Raw genomic sequence first — 12,594 nt, 5'->3', positions numbered from 1 at the left:
ACCAGGCCTCTACTACCTTACAATTTACTTACTTACAAATGGCTTTTAAGGAACCCGGAGGTTCATTGCCACACTCACATAAGCCCGCCATCGCTCCCTATCCTGAGCAAGATTAATCCAGTCTCTACCATCATATCCCGTCTCCCTCAAATCCATTTTTATATTATCCTCCCATTTACGTCTCGGCCTCCCCAAAAGTCTTTTTCCCTCCGGCCTCTCAACTAACACTCTATATGCATTGCTGGATCCCCTCATACGTGCTACATGCCCTGCCCATAACAAACGTCCGGATTTAATGCCCCTAATTACGTCAGGTGAAGAATGCAATGCATGCAGATCTGCGTTGTGTAACTTTCTCCATTCTCCTGTAACTTCATCCCTCTTAGCCCCAAATACTTTCCTAAGCACTCTTATTGTCAAACACTGTTCCCCTCTCAAAGTGAGAGTCCAAGTTTCACAACCATACAGAACAACCGGTAATATAACTGTTTTATAAATTGTAACTTTTAGGTTTTTTGAGAGCAGACTAGATGACAAAAGCTTCTCAACCGAATAATAAAAGTAATTTTCCATATTCATTCTGCGTTTGATTTCCTCCCGAGTGTCATTTATAATTGTTACCGTTGCTCCAAAATATTTGAACTTTTCTACCTTTTCAAAGGATAAATTTCCAATTTTTATATTTCCATGTGCTACCACATTTTGATTTTTAACATCTAGTGCTGTAATATTGATGTGATAATAGTCATATATGATACACTTTGAGTGAACACTAGTGAAAAATTTGTTGTAAGCTAGGAGTAATTCCGGAATGTTGCTTATATGGAGAGAAAATATATTGCATTACCTTAATTAATTTATGTATCTTATCATAGACCCATACTCTCCATTTATAAAGTGAAACAAAAATAAAACATTCAGATCAACACAAATTTCCGAATCTGGGTGACATACCTAATACGTGCCAATGCGCCCTGATAAAGCGCAGAATTGTTAGGCCTATGCCAAAATGATCACGTATGCCGTTTTGATATTGTTCTGAAGACGCGATAACAAAAATAAATAAATGATAAACATACCCACTTAGATATCTGTTTTTTAATTAACAGCTTGCGAGATATGATGTATTTCATACGAGGCAAATTAAGCTAAAAAATGCTAGGAAGGTGGCGTAATACTGCACTAGCTTTATTAACTTAGCTTGCTAGAGAAACTTACGTATAATGAGATGACGAAATGGCCACAACAATATGGGAAGAAGCATAATGACATAAGGTGTTATAATTCGAAAAAAGTCACCTAAAAAGCTATAGAGCTTTCAACACAGTGGTAACCGAAGATTTTGGTTCACTTCCACTCTCCCATGAACATGTCCCCAACTATATCAGAATTCACAGAATATCTTGAAACTGCAAGAAATCGTGGTAAAATAATACATTGCATAGGTCTCGAGATTTTCAACTTTGTCATTAATATTAAGTGGCATATGTTGAGAAAATTACCGATTTAAATAATAATGTATAGTTCATAATATGCTTTGTTAATCTCATGGAAAGAAAGTCATCTGTATTTTCATAATAGAAAATAAATATTATACATACAGAGTGTTTAAAAAATACGGGGCATAATTTCAGGTATGTATTTCCCACATGTAGACAATCAAAATAGTTCATTACAACATGTGTCCGGAAATGCTTTATTTCCGAGTTATGGCCTTCACAGCATTGAAATTCACCGGAACGTTTTTCTTTCCGCAGGTCGTTTCCGTCAAAGGAGACATTAAGAGGGCACTCTGACAGTTCATTCCGAGGCGAAGGTTACATTCAGTGTTGTGTAGGCGTTAGACTGTGCGACATGTATTCAAATCAAGAGCTGGCAGAGATACACTTCATGTACGGTAAGGCGGACGGCAATGCTGCGCTGGCTCGTCGTTTGTACCAGGAGAGGTACCCACAGCGACAATGTCCAGATCGGAAGACATTTGTACGTCTCCATTACAGTCTGTGCGAGTATGGAAAATTTAACTCTCCTGGTTTGGGAAGGGTAGGGTCAAGATCTACAACTCCAGAAGTACAGGAGGAGATTCTGGAGGCTGTGAACATGACTACTTCTATCAGCACACGAAGGGTAGCGTTGCAAGTCAATGTTCCTCATACGACTGTCTGGAGACTGTTGAAAGAGTACCGTATCAATTGTATCCTTATCATTTGCAACGTGTACAGGCCCTGTCACCAGCAGATTACCCTGCACGAGTTAGGTTCTGTCAGTGGTTCTTGCAGCAATGTGGTGTAAATCCGAACTTTCCTGCCTTAGTATTATTTACAGATGAAGCACAGTTCACACGAGATGGCATAACAAATTTCCACAATCAGGATGTATGGGCGTATGAAAACCCACGTGCAACTGTTCCATCTCACCACCAGGTGCGGTTCTCCATCAACATGTGGGCCGGTATCATTGGTGATCGATTAGTTGGACCCCATGTACTTGTAAACAGACTTACGGGGCAGGCGTACACAAACTTCCTGGAAAACACCATACCTCATGTTTTAGAAGACACTCCACTGATCAATCGTCAACACATTCACTTCTTGCATGATGGCGCTCCTGCACACTTCAGTCGTACGGCTCGCCGGTACTTGGATCGAAGGTTTCCTGATCGATGGATAGGTAGAGGTGGTCCAATTGCTTGGCCTCCACGCTCACCTGATCTGAACCCTCTCGATTTCTACTTGTGGGGCCATTTAAAATCATTGGTTTATTCGTCTCCGGTGCCTGATTTGGAATCCCTTCGGAATCGAATTGTGGCATGTTCTGAGGATATACGCAATACTCCTGGAGTTTGGGATCGTGTTCGCAGGTCAATGAGACATCGATGTGAGGTCTGTATTCAAGCAGGAGGTACATTTTGAACATCTTCTGTAATGACAACGACCTGCGGAAAGAAAAACGTTCCGGTGAATTTCAATGTTGTGAAGGCCATAACTCGGAAATGAAGCATTTCCGGACATATGTTGTAATGAACTATTTTGATTGTCTACATGTGGGAAATACATACCTGAAATTATGCCCCGTATTTTTTAAACACCCTGTATATAGAATTAGCTCTGCATTTTATTGAAAAATTAGTATATCTTTATCCTCATCTGCCAGAAGTGGGTAGTAGACAAACTTATTAAAGTATTATCAGTCTCTGGCTCTAGTCATAAGCCATTTGTTTCAATAACGTCTAATTTTTAAATACTGTACCGATCTTAGTAAATATGAAAATGATATAATGAATTATTACAATATGCATATAGATACTTTATATACTTCTAAAAAATTATTGAAGATACCTACTTAAACTGTAGAATTGATAAATTATTTTAAATTTCTTGCTTTTAATATAAAAAAAAGTCTTCTTCTTGTTTTCCACGAAAAGTAGTTCTTCTGGGTTGTCTGTCAGATACCGGCACACTGCGTTATGTTACACTTTGAACTCTAATGTCCAGTAAAGCCTGCAATTTATTGCCTGCTGAGACAAATTTAATGGTTTAATGCGAATCTGTCAAATGTGTAGAATCGGATCGGAACGGTTATAGCATCTCTTAAGTCGACTGCCTCCGTGGTCTGTTGGTCAGCATGCTGGTTTCCACATCAGGAGGTCCCGGGTTCGAATTTTTCTTGAAGAAGAGGAATTTCCTGGGTGTCTAGAGTCTGGAAATTTGTATAAATGTGAGTGTGATTGTGAGTGTGCCGGGTTAATATTAATTAACCAATCATCACAAATATAAAAATACACCAGGACTGTCGCTGGGCAGTAACCTGAACACACGTTTCAGCGTCACATTGTTGACAAGTAACTCCATTTGTTAGCACAGCCATAAAGCATCTAATAGATGCTATAGAGTTACCAACAACGAAAAAAAAAATCTCTTAAGTCCTGCAGATGCTCTTCAGGACGTCTCATGATACCGAAGAGACCTCTTGTAGCGAGAAAAGCAGGAAGTTAAGTTGAAAACGTGCGAAAAGTGCAAATGCCTCAACGTTTAACGGACTTATTTATTTACAAATTACTTAGTTTTCATTTTAGAGTCATATCTCATATGTCTTGTACTACGCAAACGATCATAAAAAGGCCTATAAACCAGTGCTACACAGTGATAATTCTAACCTGATACAGTTCCCCCACCTATGGAAATGTTGTGGGTACTTTCCACGAAGATGTTCTCCGAACCGGTAATTTTACTGATATTCTCGGTAAACGGTAAATTACACTTTTCCGTGTGGCCGAGCAATCGCATGTCTTGTCATGTTGAGAACTTGTTTATGCACGCCAGAACGTGAGGCTTAAGATATCACGAAGCAGTGTCCCTCATAACACATAGGCCACTCTGGATTAGATAATGAAATATTGCGAACAGCGACACTATCGGCAACAGAAATCACAGACCATTAAAAAGGTAAAAGGTAATAACTTCAAAGACGCTGACTATGTTCAGCATTTGTGTTTTGTTTCAAATCTCCCAACTTCTAATCTACATAAGTACATAGGTTGTAAATGTAGTGGCAACACTGCCGGGAATGGGTCATGCGCATTCGCATGCAATACGAGACAAATGGTGATCGTAGTTGGAGATATTGTCGAAAAACCGATTGCTATGACAACAGATGTTGTTACTGTGCGTATACTTTTTTTTTTGAAAGATGGGACATGACAGTTAAGCGGCCGAGCTTGGAACTACAGTGCCATGTTGCCAATATGAACTATCACGCTGCCAGCTGATGGAAGCTAGCAATTGTCGTTAAGATAGCTGACGTTAAAACATTCATTGACAATTGACGCGAAGGTAAAAAAACAATACAAAAATCGATAGAGAATCAAAGACGAAACGTACCAATGCTAACATTGTGTGCACAATAAATGTCGCCAAGAGAGCACTGCCAAATGGGAACTGTAAGTTTGCCAACTCAACCGCGGTTACCATAGCAACAGGCCTACCACGCCTTGTGACATTCAGTTGTTTTTCCGATAGCAACGCTCCTGTCATGTCCCATCTTTAAAAAAAAAAACAAGTATAGTTAAATGTAGAGCACTATTTTTAACTGCTCTGAAGCATGTTTATTAAACTTGAGCAGCGATCGTGGATAAAATCGAGATAGCCCGTGGTAGAAATGCACGCCAATATCATCAAAGGTTACTTGAAGCTTGTGGCAACGATGCACTACCTTATCGGACGGTTGCAAGATGCATCTCTGCATTTCGTACGGGTCGGAATGGGATGGCACATGTGACTCGCACAGGTCGCCCGTCCATTTGTGACGAACAAGTGGAGTTAGTGCGAGGTCTCCTTGCTGTTGACCATCGCTGGACTCTACGAGAATTATCCATCGAGGTTGACTCACTCATCAAACTGTGTGGCACATCCTGAAGAAAAACTCCCACATGAGAAAACTGCAGCACGTTTAATTCCTCATAACCTGATGGAAGCACAGAAGTGCACCGATACGCAACAGGTCAACTCAAACTATAGAAATACCACAACGAAGGGGACGTATTCCTGCAACGTATTGTTGCCATTGACGAGGCGAGGGCATGGGCATACGAGCCTGAACTAAAGCGTCAGTCTAATGAATGACACCACAAAGAATCACCACGTCCAAAAAAGTGCGATATGAACCCTCTAGGATGAAACTCATGCTGATAGTGGCATACGACAGTGAAGCGGCGCAAACGTTCACATTTCCTGAGAAACAATCCACCTTTCATCTTGCAGGATAATGCTCGTTGTCATGTCACAGGAGAGGTGGCTGAATTGCTACAGAGATGGAATTAGGAAATATTGAAACATCTTCCGTATTCCCTTGACATGAGTCGTAAATAAGGATCTAAGTGCCATTTTCAAGCTTCCGAGAAAAATGAGTCTTAAAAAAACGTTGACGTCCCGTCATCTGTGAACGACTAATAAAACGATAAAGAAAAGAAAAAATCCGTTGTTTTATTTTTAGGTTGCAGAACTAACTATATTAATTATTTCATTAAAAAAACGTTTTAGGAAAATGGCGCTTAGGCCCTTATTTAATTCAAATCATCACATTCATGTACATGTACAGATATGGAATTAAAAAAAGGGCCGAGTATTGGTAGCAGTCCTCCTCGATGTAGGCAACAAGCTTCGCAAGACTGTCGACAAGTAGCATAGATTTAGGCACTCTTGTTCACTGCACATGCGCAATGCGTTGTATCTGGAACTTTTTAAAATTAGGTGATCCAAATATCGTTTTTGGGTGTTTACAAGTACAGATACGGAAGTAAAATTTGCAGCTACCTTATTGTATAAGTTTCGCTTCCAACACACTGCGCACGTGCAGTAAACAAGAGCACCTGTATATAAGCTACTTGTGGACAGTCGTGTGAAATTGTTGGCTGCATACAGGTGGACCCATCAAGATTCGCTTGAAATTTATATTCCGTACCTGTACATTTAATGCGAAATGCACGGCTTTCCTCAGTAACTTGTGGTAGCATAAGCGGTGATCGCTGCACCAACCAGATGTAAAATCCCCGCCTTAATGAAGTAATAACATCTGGTGCAGTATCCATTATTTAAATATAATTTAACCATGGAGTAATAATAATAATAATAATAATAATACCAAGCACGGTTGTGAAGAGATTAATACATTCACTTTGTATTCGGGAGGGCCGGAGTTAGATTCCAGGAGCCGGCTATCCTGATTTGGGCTTTTTGCGTTTTCTCAAGTATCTCCATGCGAAAACTGGATAGCAGCAATTACAAGGATCACGACCCGCTTCCTTCCCAATCCTACAATCTATCATACATAATTTCGTATGTAATCCTCCCTCCTTCCACTATAGGTCGAGAAATATGGCAACTGGTTGAGTGTTCTCTCCTCTATCGAGAAGAAAGAGAATTTAGAGGCAACTGCTGGAAAGCGGAAATGTCTAACAAATAATAATAATAATAATAATAATAATAATAATAATAATAATAATAATAATAATAATAATAATAATAATAATAATGTATTAGAACATTACGAAATAAAGATGCATAATTAATGACAAAAGTATTGACAATAAGTCTGGTATTACAGTTTGTGACAAAAATGATCTAAAAGTCGTTTCTTGTAAATGTAAAAGTCGCAAACACAAAAAAATATTGTCTGCAGAAAATAAAAACATTCAAATATACACATATTTATACACAACTGTAAGATATAACTGTGGGAACCCAGCCAATATCAATACTAGCAGTTACCCGACTTTTCAAGTGCTTTTGGAGGTTTGAACGTCATATACAACACATTCGTAAAAATACAGAATGCAGTGCTATCGAGTACGTGTACCACTGCCCGAAGATTCTTAAACTGAACAACTCAAGTGCCATAGACAGCAAACACAGTTAAATATTCACTGAACTTCAATTGTTTATTGACATCCTTGCAACCGCGGTACTTAAAAGTACACAAAAAAGAGTAACAAGGATAATAGCTTTACAAAAGCTACAGAAAGTAGTATCGACAACAAGAAATGTTTACAAAAGATGACCGAATGAGCTTGCAGACAGATCTGTAGATAGTTATACATCTCTCCTACCCGACTTCCAGTCTGCCACGCAGGCGGCCCGGGTTCGAGACCCGGTAAGGTCTGGAATTTTTCATTGAAAAATCTATAGTGACACTTGTGGCGGACAAGGCCCTAGTTGGGGTTTTCCTCGGGGTTCTTCCGGTTTTCCCCATATTAGGCATCTAGATCATTCAGTCGCCATTTCTCCATTTCGTCATCATTCCATAACATTCCCCGATCGCCGGCTGGCGACGTACGAAGGTGGCTGGCCTAGAGACGAGAGGAGATTGCCTGCTCGAAACCTGGATACGCAGCGAACCTTAGTGTAGTCAGCCGGTGTGGGTTTGGGAACGCGCCTAGCTTGAGGGTTAGCGCAATAGATAGTAATAGGTCTCAGTGCTGGGCTATAGTAAACCTATATCTCGTCCCGTAAATTTCATTTCATTCCGTTATACATCCCCAATTTCTTTCATTCTTCTGAGAGTTCATAAAGAATAAGATTTACGTTCTGTCTTAACTTCAAAACAACAAACTACACTACCACTACAACTAGTATAATTGCCACTACAACTACAATTACTGCTGCAACAACTACTACAGCTACTATCACTGACACAACTACTACCATTACAACTACCGCCACCGCCATAACTAGATGCTATTAGTGATATTCGTGCTGTTCCTAATGCTATCCATCTTGCTGCTGCAACATACTTCGATGCAATTATTTACTCGTATGGCCAAGGAGATACATAAGTAGTTGTTACAGCTGAAGAAGAGAAATAAGACTACTGGCGCCAACACTACCTCCATCGCTACTGATGCCAACACTACCTCCATCGCTACTGATGCCAACACTACCTCCATTGCTACTGATGCCAACACTACCTCCATCGCTAGCTACTGATGCCAACACTACCTCCATCGCTACTGATGCCAACACTACCACTACCACCACCACCAATGCCAACACTACTACTACTGTTGATGCCAATACTACTACCACTACCAATACCAATACCAATACCAACACTAATACTTATACTAGTACGAATACTATTACTAATACTACTACCACCACCACCACTACCAATACTAGTACCAGCGCTACAATTACAGTCTTCAAAACTTACCAACATTATCTCGAAATGATATGGGCCTTATCAATTTCTTACGACCAACAAACTTCCAGGGATTGAATTCAAGAGTATTTATCAATGAATCTCATCTCATTATAAGACTTATGAGTTCTGTGTTACAAGTGCCACACAGAAATTAAATTCTGTAAACTGCTACAGTAGCAGAGACCAAAAAAAATGTGATAAATTTTTCGTTTGTGTTAAAAAATATTATGTCCAATGTAAAGAATATAATATGATGTCTCTCATTGTGTAACATAACAGTTTACTTAGGTAAAATTAAAAGTGACTTAAAATTAGCACAATAATGATCGATAATAAAATTTGAAGGATGGGGGATGGCTATGGAGTCCTCCCCCCTCTCTCTCTCTCTCTGTCCAGCTTTGAAAACTGCATATCAAAGTCTTAAATATTATCTTGTTAGCATTGGAAAATAAGAACGGCTTCATTATTAAATTCTGAGTAATAGATAGAAACACAAAATTCTTGTAAATAAAAAAAAAAACCAGATACAGAATGGAAGGGAACATTATTACTTTCACAGATATGATTCCTATAAGTACGACGAACAAAAAAGTTCCTTTGTAGACGGTTAAACTTTTCGTTGTGGATTCCAAGAAACTGTTGAAAAATGGAAATTTTTTGTACGGTTATGTAGAATAAGATACTTATGACAATGTTCCAGAAGTGATTTAGTCGTAAGTTCACTAGCCTTTGTGAATTTCACTCGTCACGTTACAGTCTGACCCTCACTATAACTCACTCTCTCACTCTCTCTCTCTCTCTCTCTCTCTCTCTCTCTTAGCATGAGATACAAACAAATGCTTACATAGAAAGATATATACTAGGCCTATATATGTATATGGATATTTAAGCATAAATTTACAATATCACAGTGCAGATTCCTGTCTTCTAAATGTAATTCTGATTTTAAGATATATAATGCTGAAATTAGGGGGAAAAAAACTGGCCACCCTACCCCATTATCTCCTGGCCTAGTTTCCTCATAAGTGGTACCTTCTTGGTATCACTTGTGAGGTTCAGACCTGTCTTCGGACAGTTGACTAAACAACAACATTGCTGTAATTAGGTGTAGGCTATACAAAAAAGATACTATAGCCTTACATAAAGTTTGCTGTTCAATGCGCCAGTAAAACTTGAATTTCACGTTTTCTGTGGTAAAGCCTAAACCTGTGATTTAAGCGTGACAGGAGCTATTTAAATTATCAGTAAAGATTAAAACTGTGTTCGTAAAAACCTGAAAGTCCGGACAGCAGTAATCAGGTCTTGAATGTTCTGTAGCGTGCTGTCTCATCATTGGTACTAACTGAACTACATTAACTTGTCGGAAACCAACGCCTGACACAATGAGATAAGATTTTAAAATTACATTACAGTGGAATATCTGTATACAGTATGTCGCAATTGCGCCCTATGTCAGTGCTGTAATGAGTAGGGTCCGTATTCCAGCTACCTATAAACTGGAATGAAATTGCCTGATTCGAATTATATATGACGTCACAGCACAGGTACAGGTACGTTCGTATACAGCCCATTTGAGTTGTGTGGATATAAAGGAAAAATTGTGACGGTGTCGTCTATAGTTCCTGGGGTAGCTCAGTCGGGAGAGCATTCATGCGCTAAGCAAGGGGTCAAGGGATCGATATCCGGCCCCGGAACAATTTTTCCTTGAAATTATTGAAACCTACTTTACAGGGAGCTATTACCTGAAAGCCAGATTTGCGTATACAAAATAGTTACATATTCCTCTGCCCTCTTCCTCTAGAAAATAAAATCGAGACGTAGTCATATTGAGTAGTCTTATCGATCACTGCTCTTACTAGTCATATTATTTAAATAACTACATCTTTGTGGCTGATTGAAGGTTCATTGCAGAGGTAAAATACCTTGGGTAAGACGCTCAAGCGTGTAATATTGCAGGGCATAGTTGAGGATATTTGAACTAATATTTTCACTGTCAATATAGACAACATTACATATAAATTAGGTAAAATAAACATAAAAGTACCAAAAAACAGTGCACTGAAAGACACTGCAATACCAAAAGGCACAGAAAGTGTATTGAACGTAATCCAAAAGAACCATTACCATCAAAATCTGAAAATTATGAAGATATTAACTCGACGTTTAGCACGGATTTGTGTAGCTTACCATGATGTTCAGTGCCAACATCCCAATTAATAAATTACATAATCTACATTTTAGAGAACTTCTAGAAAAGTACATAGAAAATTAGTGGATTTCCAGTGATTAGCGACATGCAATATCCTAATGAAACACGAAAAAATATCAGACAATAGGAATATCTTGTACTGCATCATGCACCAATAACATCATGTGCTATTGAAAGAATTTCTTGTAATATAAAATCATTTATAGTGACATCCGCATATGTTCAAGTTCCGTAACTTACGAATGCACGTTATTATTCACTGCAAAGATCACGACGAAAATGAAGATCACGGCTCAAGCATGTGTTTACTAATATAGCTTCAGAATATCGGGATTTGACTGTACTCCACGAACACCCAGCGAGACGTGTTTGTTTATATTCTTATCCGTTGTATTACCTTTGTTCGGCGTACTATATATCCATTGTGTCTTTAACTTCAGTCTTTAGGTAGCTGGAATACGAAACTATAATCTTTTCGCTGTAAGAAAAATCCTAATGTAAACAATAGCACGTGACTGAAGTGACGCTTCATTGGCCGCTGTTTGGCGCCATAGATTCTCAGTACGTGTTCCCGCCTACTGTTGTACATTCTGTTTCATGTTAAACATTTCCCGTTACTCGTCAAGTAGGCCTAACCTCACTACCATGCATTCATTTGCTTAGGAAACATTTATTTTATAATTATTGTAATTAAAACTCACATAACTTATTATATACATTTAAGACTATTTGTTTTTCTCCACTTTTGAGAGGGTTTCCACTCTTATGTTTAATAACCAAACACACTGAGGATGCAGAAGCCATACTTCAGTACCACGTGCTTACGTGAACAACTACGAACTCAAGTGACGCCAGCTTGTTACAAGAACAGACTACCTCGGTATTACTGTTTGTATTCATCCGCGCTCATAGTACATAACAAAATATAAAAGTAGCTTTTCTTTTACATATCGTTTTACATATGAGTGAAGTTATATGTTTCATTATATTTAACAACTAGAATTCAATTTTTTATTTTCAAACAATACAAGATGATAGTTTTCAAATAAGGGCTATATTTTCCTGCGACGTGTGAACGTTTCGACTGTGAACCAATCACGGGTATGACAGCAACGTGCTTGTGTTTACATTAGGATTTTTCTTACAGCGAAAATAGTATAGTAATGAGTAACCAGTCGCTGGTTTACAACGCGCCCAATGCGCAGACCTATAATGTGTTTAGTAAGACAGTGACAAGTCTCATGCAGGCTACTTAATTGAACCACATAGGAAGGAAAAATAGGGGAGAAAGGAAATGTTTGCGCCATTAGTTCTACTAGCTGCATGTTTTGTTATATCGCTCACCTGCTTCGCTTTTGTGCAGTAAGTCTTGGGACTGCAGATGGTAACTGCATGTTATGCACGAGTTATCACACACTGCACGGTTTAGTACGTAAACGCCAGCAAGCGATTGCTCGTAAGACCAGGACGTAACTTTAATAACCTCGGCACTATGGCACAATACCGGTTACGATGTAGGCCTATATAACATCTTAAAGAAGAAAGAAAACAAAAGAAATTCGGTCTATCCGTTTCTGAGAGGTTACGTCAACGATGAATGTAAGTGGGAGTGTGAGTAGGCTACATACTCCTTTTCTAAAAAATCCTGTGCCGACATAAACCAACAAAGCTAGCTCGGTTTCTTTGAA

General features: G+C 38.9%; 1 protein-coding gene across 1 annotated transcript in view; it reads right to left on the bottom strand.

Moving 5' to 3' along the window:
• LOC138694769 (very long chain fatty acid elongase AAEL008004-like) overlaps nt 1–9,990 on the bottom strand; it is a 173,099-nt gene extending 163,109 nt beyond the window's left edge. The window contains exon 1 of the mRNA XM_069818802.1: nt 9,971–9,990. The gene's annotated coding sequence lies outside the window, so the exon portion shown is untranslated. The remainder of the gene's footprint in view (nt 1–9,970) is intronic.
• Nucleotides 9,991–12,594: the final 2,604 nt, after the last annotated feature.

This window comes from Periplaneta americana, chromosome 2 (assembly GCF_040183065.1).
Source record: "Periplaneta americana isolate PAMFEO1 chromosome 2, P.americana_PAMFEO1_priV1, whole genome shotgun sequence".
Lineage (NCBI taxonomy): Eukaryota > Metazoa > Arthropoda > Insecta > Blattodea > Blattidae > Periplaneta > Periplaneta americana.
This window is presented reverse-complemented; position numbering and strand designations above follow the sequence as displayed.